Raw genomic sequence first — 12,044 nt, 5'->3', positions numbered from 1 at the left:
CTTGAAAATTTGATGCTTCTACAATAATTGCAACCTAGGATATGGGTAAAAACGCTACGGCGGCCATTTTGAAATTCAAGATGGCAGCCTACAAACTGGACAAAACAATGCACAATATTAGAAAAAAAAATATCAGAGTGTCTGACATCACAACGTGGCATTTTGAACCAAATTTGAAGCTTCTACAATGCTCACTGTATGAGATATGTGTCAAATTACAGTTTCCCATGGCGGCCATTTTGAAATTCAAGATGGCAGCCTAGAAATTGTATCAAAACAATCCACAATATCAGAAAAAGATATATCAGAGTGTCTGACACCACACTCATACATTTTGCACCAAATTTGAAGCTTCAACAATGCTCACTTTATGAAATATGGGTCAAAATTCAGTTTGCTATGGCGGCCATTTTGAAATTCAAAATGGTGGCTGAAGACGTGGTTGGAAAAAATGGAACCAAAGTTTTTTGGATTCAGCACCCCCAAATTGACCAAGTTAGCCAAAAAAATCAATTTTGGCACGAAAATCTCACGGGATCCAATATTTCGACATAGTAGACTGTACTATATAGGGAGGTGAACAGTTAAACACAAAACAGTGAAGTGAAGTGTCCTTTTGTCTTTTCTCCATGCGCCACATTTCAACATAAAACTCAATCACACACCCACCTGAATGAGTGCTCAGCTGTATTTCTTGGACTTCACTGCACACAAAACAACAGCTGGCAGCCTGGCTGTCAAGTTAAAGCTCTGCGACCCACTCTCAAAAGTTTGACTAGTTCACTCACATCTCGTTTCTGTCCAATCATGGCCCCAACTGTCCGTTTCTCTGAATCAACCTGCTCTCTTTCCCGCCCCTCACCTTTTTTCCTGCCCCAGTCATCACACCCAGTACCTTCCTACCCTCCAACCCAGGATCTCCACCTTAAGGAAGGAGGAAATTGGGTGCCCTGGTCGTTACATGTGATACTTTGCATTGACCCAGTCTTTAAGTACCAGGTATTAACATCTGTGTTCTCTTAATACCAGATTTAAATGGAATTTGATTGATGAAGTCATCACACTTCAGTCTTTACACAAATCTCAGAATGGCCAAAGTCACTCATATGTAGCTATGAGAGACTTTTAAAGAGAAGTAAAATCCATTTCATGAAGTCTCTCATAAGTGTGTCTCATGAGCGAATAGTTTTTCATAAGACTTTCATGAAATGGACCCCAAGTTCTAATATCCTTAGTATCACTTTGTTTACATGAGAGTAAGTGAGGTAGAGGGGGGGGGGGGGGAGGGAGAGGGGGTTGACTGGTTAAAGGTATATGACCTGGTTCTACGTGGTCAGAGCAGAAGTGATACATAGCGAAACTATTACTTTTTCTAGAAAGCTTGCCATGCTTATTAGTTGAACCAAATGTTGTCACTGTTTTGTCACCAGTTTTCTTTCCATTGATTGCATCTCCATTCAGTACATTCAAATCATTCAGTATTTAGCATGCACACATGTAGATGCCACCCTGTTTCATCACAAGACTGCTTGCGGCTTCTCCTGCTGAAGCTGCTACGATTAACGGTAATTTCTTCCGGCCCCGCCCCCTTTCCTCTGGCTCCTGCATCTCTGAGAGCCCTCTTCCTATCATCTTATTTTTAACCTTTGGCACAATCTTGTGCAATTTCCTCCAATAATAACCCCTCTTCAAGGCAGGACCCCCTCCTGCTCCTCATCTCCTCCCACTGAGCCTGTCCGATTGCATCCATCATCCCACCTACACCAGGCATCTTCTCCCTTCCATGTTTCCACGGTAACCCCAGGAGGATGTTTTCATTCTCATTAACATCTCTCCTTGACAAAGTTCCTATCTTAATCACCTTTGCCACATCCCCATGAAATGAAGAGAATAAAAAATGGGAAGTGGAGTGGTGGGGGGGGGGGGGGGGGAGGCTGGGGGGTTGGAAAACACATTCATGAAAGAAGCTGGAATACGACATCCAGAAGCGTCACTTCGGAAAACTCATTTCCGATGCCACAACAGTCGGCCACAATAAGGCAGGTGTTTTTCCCACTGTGATTTCAAGAGAGACGGGGGATATTTCTATCTGCACAAATGAGGAAATAGGAGAAAATAAACATTATCTGGAGAAAGAGAGATAGATGGATAGAGAGGGACAGGAGGAGAGACCTCATAGAACAGATGAAAACAGCTTCCACTATACAGGAAGAATCCTCCGGTAGTCTACCACTCTCAGGCTTCTATAACTTCATATCTTCCCAAGATGAGAACATTGCATCATCAATGGTGATCCTCTGCCACGTAGAATCCTGCTGCACTTTCATTTTGCTTCCAATCACCAACATTCACAGACATGCTTTCTTCAGCAATGGGCATCAGCATCTCCAAAACAAAACTTGTCAGTGAAAACCAGTCACATAATACTGTCTTGTCTACCGCCTTTGGAATCAGTGCTCTTCATGTGGGACTTAGGCATTGAGAGTTGGTTGTCAAACACGAATATATTGAGTTCAAGTTTTTTTGAGCTAATTTTTAAGTTTGTTGGCAGAATTTACTTAATGATGATGATGATGAAATAGATCTGCAGATTGGACTGAATGCAGAAGTACAGAGTAGGATAGGCTTACCAGAAAGTCTTTCCGCTTCTGAAGCAATATTCATTGAAAGTAGTGAATATGAAAGTAGTGAAGATGATGATAGGTCTACTTTTATCACCTATTGACAATTGACAATACCCTGGACTCAATAAATCTTCTTCCATTATTGCACAGAGACTTTTTTTTTCTTTTTCCCAAACACAATAATAAACCTAGCATTTTTTTCCAAATACACTGCAAAGACAGTGGTTTGCTGCAGAGTGTACAGGTAACATACATATGACAGTTGACAACTGCGTAGGAGTATCCGTTTATCACAGTGAAGCCAAGGAATATAAGACTGTTTGGATCAATAAGAGAAGTGGAGATAAACAAAGTACATTGCCAAGAAAATCCACTCCTTGATTTTTTTTTTTGAAAGGGAACTTTGCATGACTAATGAATGCCGAGAGAAGGCTAAGTTACCAAATTGTATTTTGAAGTGATACATTTCTTCCATGCAATTGTGATGAAAATCCTATCAGTCACATCACTGTTACAAGAATCCTTGATAGATCTTGATTACAGAAATAATGCTTCGAAAGAGTATGACTCATATCATAAGTCTGAAGTCAATACGGATTTTTAAATAAAAGTGTGCTACAATGTAAGTCTGCAGCTTGCATGCTGACAATGTACATTGCATGTACCATGTACAGCATGCATGAGAGCTTTTACAGCTAGAGACAGACATACATATACCTGGACAATACTCTGGGTGTATCACTTTTTTTATCTTCTTATAGATATTCAAATACACAGGCATGTATAAACACACTCATGCACACACACGCACGCACACACACACACACACACACACACACACACACACACACACACACACACACACACATCCATACCAAATTTCAGTTCTGCCGAGCTGGTAAACAACACATTTCATCTTACATCCAATTATTCTGTGATTTTCCACTTCCGTGAAAGCTTTCCAGATGCCATTTGCGAGTCATCTGAATAGAGTCATTACATGCTTGGGGAGGCGTTTCAGTGGCGCTCTGTCCAGTGATGGGATGCGGACAGGGAGAAATACAGCGCAGGAAGGGACAACACCACCACCAACAACAACAACAACAACAGCAACAGCAAATCTGAGAGAAAGAGAGCGAGAGAGAAACATTCAAGACAGTTCCATCGGGTTGAGCACATGAACGTAACCCCATCCTTGCCATATTCTTAAATCCTCACATAATTTTTATATGAACCACTGGGTTCCCAGTAGGCAAAAGGTTGAAAAGAAAGATCTGAAATTTGCCCAATACTGTCCCCCTCTTCCTATATAACCATCCCAACATCTCCCCCCCCCCCCATCCCCCCCCCCAATCCAACTCCCAGAATTGTCCTTTGGTTCTGAAATGATTCATAAACTTTCCTAAAAGTGTGTCAGTAAAGACTCAGACAAGACAATATATGTCAAAGATATCCAGGCTCATCCCAAGGGGAAGAGGGAATGAATGAAGTGGTACTGATGGTACGTCTGCACAGCGCTGTCGGTAATTACTTGCGAGGAGACTTGAAAAAGGGGAGAAAACATAGAATGAATGGAGAGAAATGATTACCGTCGCAGCGAAAAGTGTCAAATTCCTCGGGACTGCAGCGTATTCGACAGGAAATCATGTGTTATAATCTGAGTGCCAGCACAAAGAGAGAGAGAGAGAGGGAGAGAAAGATAGGGAGAGAGAACATTCCAAATTCACGCAAAGAGTGGCAGATGATATGCAATAGACAGCTTCATGAAGCAAATTCCTATCTTATGCACTTTTCCTGTTAAGGTTGACCCTAAGAGCTCGAAAGCATGTGTGTCACAGTAAGAAACTTCTTCCCAAATGTTTGAGTGTATTATATAGGAACAAGAGATCCAAAGAGATCTTTACTAGGTTCTCATGATATAAGAAATTTGTAAAACAACCTATTTCAGAAGTTGGTAAGCCTTCCATTCACTTTCTTGTCCTGTAAGTGGTAGCTTTATCACAGTACCACGTGTCAAGATTTAGCTCAGTCCTGTTAGGAATAAGTAAGGGAAATAAAGAAATGTATTTATTTCCATGAAAGGCTTTGTTACAGTCTCTGTGTTCTGTCAGGAGCCTGCATATATAGTTATCAACTATTAAGTCTGAGCACCTGCCCTGGCTATGCTCTGTTCACTGCACTCAAATTTGTTGGTAATGCAACTGCTATAATCATCATTTGCAGAGATCGCGTGTACGGAGGTAATTCAATATCAAAGTTAAAATGAGGAAAGTAATTGTTGTATTTACAGGTGAAAATAATGTGAATTCATCTCATGCAGAGGCATCATGTTTACAACAAACCTAGAAATACACATTCTATATATCAGAAGAGAATATGCGTAGCAGACACATTCTCAACATAATCTCTGCCAGTGAAAAAGAAAATATGCATCAATATGTAAGGCTAATACAAAAATACAAAGCATATGAGTGAAGATATAGTGCTGCTACATTGCTCTCAGTCTGACAGAAAGTCGCCCTTTTGTAAGTCAGCACTCGATGGATTTCAGGTGTTTTTGTTTTCAACTGGACTATGGAAAATCAGCTTTCAGACCACTGTAGCAAAATGTTATTCATATCCTGCTTTGGGCATTTTTGTTTCTTTTTACCTCTTTTCCATAATTCCCTAAATTCTTCTACCTTCTACACAGGCATACATTTCACCTCTTCTGATTTCCGGAAGCTAGCAGTCTTGTTTGGCATGTCCCTTATGGCTGGATTTCTACTAAATTTCATCTGAAGGATTAGCATCAGCAACAAAAGTGGAAAAACAGAATCAAAACATGAACTGGCAAGCAACTCTCAGAGTGAGACATGACAACATTGTTTCTTCTATCAATTCCTCTTGATAGGCCAAAGGAGAGACATTACCTGAGTGTTACTCAATCATTGCTCCTTAAGAATGATTAGATGCCAAAAACCGCTCAGAGAAATCACTTTTGGGGTCATATCAGATGAAGAAAAAAAAAATCATGCCGGTATTTTTGTTATCACTGGTATCTTCTTTCAACTGCTGACTGATATGATGCTTGCTTCTGCTAAACTTCTGCACTCTGTCAGTGATTTGAGATAAGAGTTCACCACTGTTTTAGGTCGGATAAAGTTCTGTCACCCACAGAAATTCGAACGACAAATTATCGGTGAAAGCAGAATCGTCATTAATACGCCTCCCACATTTCCTGAATCCCTTCTCTCCTCCTCATCTTTTTTTTTTTCTCCCAAGTTCTCTTCGCATCACATCATGTTTCACAGAGAGCACAGCCTCTGGCCAGAGAGATGGCAGGGCCAAACTATCACATGCAAGAGCACGGAAAACGTGGGCTAGTTTGGAATATAGAAAGACTCTAATGACAGGCCTGGATGGAGAAAGAGAAAGAAATAGAGGTATAGTAGAGAGAGAGAAAGAGATCAACAGAGAGAGACAGATAGATGGATATATAGATAGAAAGAAAAATAGAGAGATAGGCATAGAGATAGATTAACAGAGAGATAAGACAGAGATAGACAGATGGTAGACAGCATAAGAGAGATAGAGTTAGAGGAACAGATTGAAAGAGAGAGAAATAGAAATAGAGATAGATTAACAGAGAGATAGGACAGGGATAGATACATGAATATGTAGACAGTATAAGAGAAAGACAGAGGTAGATAGATGGATAGATTGATTGAAAGAGAAAGAAAGAGATAGACATAGATATAACTCGAAAAGCACTCTGAGAGCGCAGACCTCCGCCAAGCATGCAGCTCATTTCCATCACTAATCTTGTTCTTCCATAGAGATATCAGTGATTTCCACCCATACGCACTGCATTGTGTGCTGAAAGCCCCCCCCCCCCCCCCCCCGATTTCCCAACATAGAAGCCTTTGTTATGTCATAAACCCTCAGCTGCACAGCGCGCCTCATCCTAGCAAAAACTAGAAACTAGAGCACTTTAGTGCGCGCATGCAAACCTCAAATACGCGCAGCCTGAACTCCCAAGTTCATTGACCCTACCTGCCAAAATATCAAAAATCCTTCATAAATTCCCCCAAAATTCTCCGATCACTACCAAAAGTTAATCGTTTGTTACTTGTGTCATTCTCAACCTTTCCTGCAAGTTTCATCCCAATCCATTCACTACTTTTTGAGTTATTTTGCACACGGACAAACGAACGAATGAACTAACTAACTAACAAACAAACCAACAGTAACGAAAACATAACCTCCCCCCTTGGCGGAGGTAACAAGGAAGACAGAGAGATAGAGATAGATGGATAGACAGATTGAAAGAGAGAGATAGACATAGAGAGAGATCAACTGGGAGATAGAAGTTAGAGACAGAGATAGACAGAGAGATGGATAGATAGATAGCATGAGGGAGTGACAAACATAACTAAATAAACAGATGAATAGAAAGATAGTGTGGGAGATAGAGAGAGAGAGCGAGAGATAGATGGATAACCAGATGACTAGATAGATAGCATGAAAAAGAGATAAAAAGATGGAGATAGATAGATCAATAGATGATTATATATAGATATAAGAGAGAGAGAGAGAGAGAGATAGAGAGAAAGCAATAGATGAATGAATAAATAGATGAGAGAGAGAATGACTGGGGAGGGGCGGCTTCTTGTGTAGCTTCCATAACTAATAGGAAGCAGCTTACAGGGTGTGATGAATAATTCATTTCAACTCTGTTGTAGTTTCGGGCTGGGTTTTTAAATCCCTGGCACGCAGCCATATACATGCAAGGATTTAATGAGGCAAAATTCTTCCCGTCTTTGTCTTCCCTTTAAAATTCATTAATCTTCCCCCCCCCCCCCCCAAGTATGACATCACAAATATTTGAGGCTCTTTTACTATGCTGTCTGGCGTCTTGGGTCCTTTTCTTACTTTTAATCTATCTGGCTTTTTGCACTGCAGTATGTTACTGTTGTACTAAGTGTCATGTTCATGTTTTAGTGATGAATGCACGTATATGAGGTGATTCTGCTTACTGTTCGCTCTGACGACTGAAATCTCAGCTTAATTGCCATAAACCTCCCAATGAATACAACAGTGCATTGGGTAAGCGATAAATAATTTAAAAGGAAAAGTTTCTGTACTTATATACCTCCTGAAGGCTAAGAAACAGCCTTATAGAATTGTTAGAAATATCAATTTGTTAAAGCACACATGCTTGTGGCCCGTGCAGTAAATATATGGTACTTTAATATACAACTTTGAATTCATATTTTGTGATTCTTCTCAATGCATATTTGTCATTGCTACCCTGTATTATCATGTAAATAATTATTTTGATTTGTATGATCTACTTCTGGATTTGATCAATAAAGATTAAAGAAAAAACATTTATGGCACTCAATTTACAAATCATGCAGTGCTAAAGTGGAGACATAGTGGGGTCATGAAACATACACATTCTGTAAGCAGGTCTCCATATAGTCCAAGGTTGGATAAACTCATGGATTTATCATACTACACCCAGCAAGGAATCATAACTCCCATTCTGATATTTGAATATTCTATAGATGGTCAAGCATCTTTATCTTTTTTATATTTTGTCAAAACTGCTTTCAAAGCCAAAACAAAAAAAGCTTCATCAACACACTTTTATTATCATATAAATTATTATTATATATAAATCGTTATTACTATTTGATAAGCACATATACCTCTCTCCCTCCTTCTCTCTCTTCCACATAAATATTATCAACCCTCTATTATTTGATAACTGTAGCTGTTTAATCTGCTCCCGTAAGAGTGATTTACCCAAATGAACAAAAGTAGGCTGTGGTTTCCAACACCAATATCGTCGTCATTAAGAAATGATGGGCTAATATACTATTCCAAAGGTCGCTGTCATAATTTTCCACAGGTGGATGTAGTAAACTAGACACAGGTTTAGAGACTGAGGTTTCTAATACTCTCTGAAGAGCATCTATGCTGCATTTGGGCAAATTTTCTGGATGATGCTGTCCTGGCCACTACATTGAGTTGATTATAATAATAGGCTCCCATAGAGTTGCTCTGATGCTAATCAGTGTGTACGCACTTGGTAATTAGCACTGTTTGCTTACACCCGCGCACTCACACACACACACACACACACACACACACACACACACACACACACACACTCACATAAAACTGGGAGTGGTACACTCCCACTATATGTTCTGGGTTGACAAATGAAAAACCAAAGCAAACAAAACCTAAAGTAAACAAAAAGAAGATGAAATCTCCATTGTATGAATGCAATTATGCATATATGTTGTCTCCTGACAGTTTAGGAACAGTGGAACAACAGAGGTCAGGAAAACCTTCTTTCTTATTTTTATTCCTACAAAAACAAGAATCCCTTTCACTGATGAGGTAGACCGCAGCTCAAGGTTTAACAACCAAAATGGCACATCACTGTACTTGGGAACCACCTGCACAGCTGATGAATGCGAACATGTTGTGGCGTAAAGGGTGAAAGTCATTTTCTCTGAACGAAGCGCAGCACAAGATTTCCACAAGCATCGCCAAAGAACACTGCTTATTATCAGTCCATGTTCTCATCATGTGCGCAATGACAATGCAATGCTCTGCCTCCATACCCTGAACAAGTGCAAATATTTACATAATAACCACTCCAAGAAATGAGCAAAATTTAAAGACAGGGAAAAACCACTTTGCAGAGAAGACAAAGAAGAAGAAAAAGAAGAAGGAGGAGGGAAGGAGGAGGAGGAGAAGTAAAAGAAAAAATAGAAAGAAGAGGAAGAAAAAGAGGAAGAAGAATGAGAAGAAGATGATGATGAAGAAGAAGAGGAAGAATAAAAAGAACAGAAAGAAGAAGACAGAGAAAACAAAAGAAAAAAAGGATAACCACTTTGTAACTGGAAATGGCCTCCAGTGGTGAACTAAGCTCTGAGCTTAGTTCCTTCATAGGACAATCTTGCTTCATCGGATCACGCCCTACATGTTTGACACTGACCTGATAGTTGACCAACACAAGTCAGATTTAATAGACTGTGAGCTGAAACACTTTGGTAGGTGGCCAGAAGCAAAAAGACTTTGCTTCTGACGAGTGACCGATGAAAAACAATCTCTGTGAAACGAGGATATAACCTAGTCTCTTCTGACAACATACGGACAGGTGTTTTTATGACAGTGGAAATCCACTCAGTCTTAAGCGGACAATTTCTCCTCACATTTTTTAAAACAATGATTACTTCATTGTTTTTTCCTCCGGAAGAATGCATGTAAAGAAGAAAAAAAAAGAAGAAACTTGCACGGAAGTGTGGATGATGACGCATTGTTTCATGTCAAAAACATACACACACACACACACACACACACACAGAAAAGGAGGAAGTATGGACATCATTGATGAGGAGGTGCGAGGATAATCTCAAGGCAAATGAGCGCAACGCATGTCGTACCCTCCAGGGTATTATCTCCACTGCTTCTCCTGATAGGAACAACACAAGACGATGGACAAAGATATGTCCTTGGGAATGACGTTTCACCCACGCACGCAGACTTTTTGGACACAAATGCATTGGTGTCATATTCAGCAAAAGGATTGCAAATTCCACTACCGGTACGAGAGACCTCACTGAAAGTTTTGGGGGCGAGAGTGAAACATGAAAGTGTGAAAATGTGGCATAGGACTTAGAGGAAGAAAAGCAAGCATGTATAAGAAACAGGTGCATATGACTTTTGAAATGAAGGCGCACCTCTTCAACTCAGTTCAGTTCGCATTCATTTCATGCCAATGCAAGGCAATAAAACAATGCAATAGCAGTATATGTGTCAGGTAGCACTTTAACCCGTAGAGGACAGTTTGAGTTTGCTTCAACACGTATTTCCCATAGACACCTGCCCGAGTATACTAGGGACTCGTCCTCAATGGGTTAAAAAAGCAGAGTGCTTATCTGGCAAGGTGCTACTTTGGTGTACTCAATAAAAAGTCAGTTGCGATTGACATGTAAATGGTAAAATGTCTAGTACAGTATGTAGAGAATGGACATAAAAAGGCACTAAAAACACTCAAACATACAGAATTGCAGTTGGATTACTTCACGGACAACAACTGAATCACGATCACGACCCTAAATCTACCAGAGTTTTTAAATTCCTTTCTCATCTTTGGAGCAGAAAAGGATCTTTTTGAATGCGGAAAACCAAAGTTGCCCATTGCCAAGACGGACCGAGATATAAGAATAAAAAACACACAAACAAAACACGCTCATGAACAGTAAAGTATTTTGTCACATCACCCACCAGATCACCAAATTTCCAAGATACCAATTTTCCATTATGTGCCCTGGATTCAGGTCTACTTGTATCAATTAGTTCTCGTCCACTATGTGAACCGTTGACTGGGAGTTAAGGTAACACAGCAATAACATACATGTAGCAGTGAAATTAGGCTGCTGGACACAATGTTACAGGAATGGAGCAAAATGAGTGGCTATGTCAAGCAAAGATGGACCGAGCCACTCAGCAGATAATTCTGCTTTAATCAGTATTTAATGCCCTTCCCTACTTTGCCTGGTTAATTGAAAGAGCCTGACTGGGTTCACACCCACATGCAACTCACGAATGGTGCTTTATAATGAGTCATGACTTACGTAAACTCACTGGAAAATGTGTATCAAGGCTAAAAGCCTTTTTAATCCACTGTCACTCAGTCAGTCTGTACATGTTTATGTATGTGGGGGTGTGTATGCGTGTTGTATGTGTATATGTGTGTGTGTGTGCACGTGTGTGCACATGAGTGTGCATGCAGGATGCCTTTTATTCATAGTTCAAATTATGTCTGAGCAAAGTCAACCCAAAGTCAACGAATAAGAAACAGGGCGCTCTGATTTGTTACGTGATAACATGCTGGTTAAACCTTTAGCGTTAGGTATGGGTTCGATAAGGTGAAAGAGAATCAGGGTACAATTAAGTTTCTCACTGACGCAAAACTTATTACACATGGTGCAATTTGAGTCATGTGACCCTCGTTCTTTTCAAGTCACTATAGGTGCAATGACATAATCTCTTATTTCTGTAAATCTTTCCCCCCTCATGAGAAACAATGGTCCCCTCACACTGGGCAGTACCAATCTGCGTCATTTCATTAAATTTCTTTCTTTCGAGTTGGAGGTGACGTGCGAGCAGAGGCGGGGAAATAGAAGCAGAATAGTTGGGCTTCCACAACATGGGGTGGGGGGGGGGGGGGGTGCTCAGTGCATGCAATCGCTGATGGAGCGCTAATGTGTTAAACATGAAATGCCCAGATCTTCTGGTGATGAGAATCTACACCATTAGTATTCAGTAGGTCAGATTTTTTAATGGGTTCTATTCTAGTACTTAAAAACTAAGGCGATTTTAAAACACTGAAATGCTGCCTCACACTTAACT

Source organism: Diadema antillarum, unplaced genomic scaffold (genome assembly GCF_040938485.1).
Source record: "Diadema antillarum isolate AM-2024a unplaced genomic scaffold, OU_Dant_1.0 scf00000008, whole genome shotgun sequence".
Classification (NCBI taxonomy): domain Eukaryota; kingdom Metazoa; phylum Echinodermata; class Echinoidea; order Diadematoida; family Diadematidae; genus Diadema; species Diadema antillarum.
Note: the sequence above shows the minus strand (reverse complement) of the source record.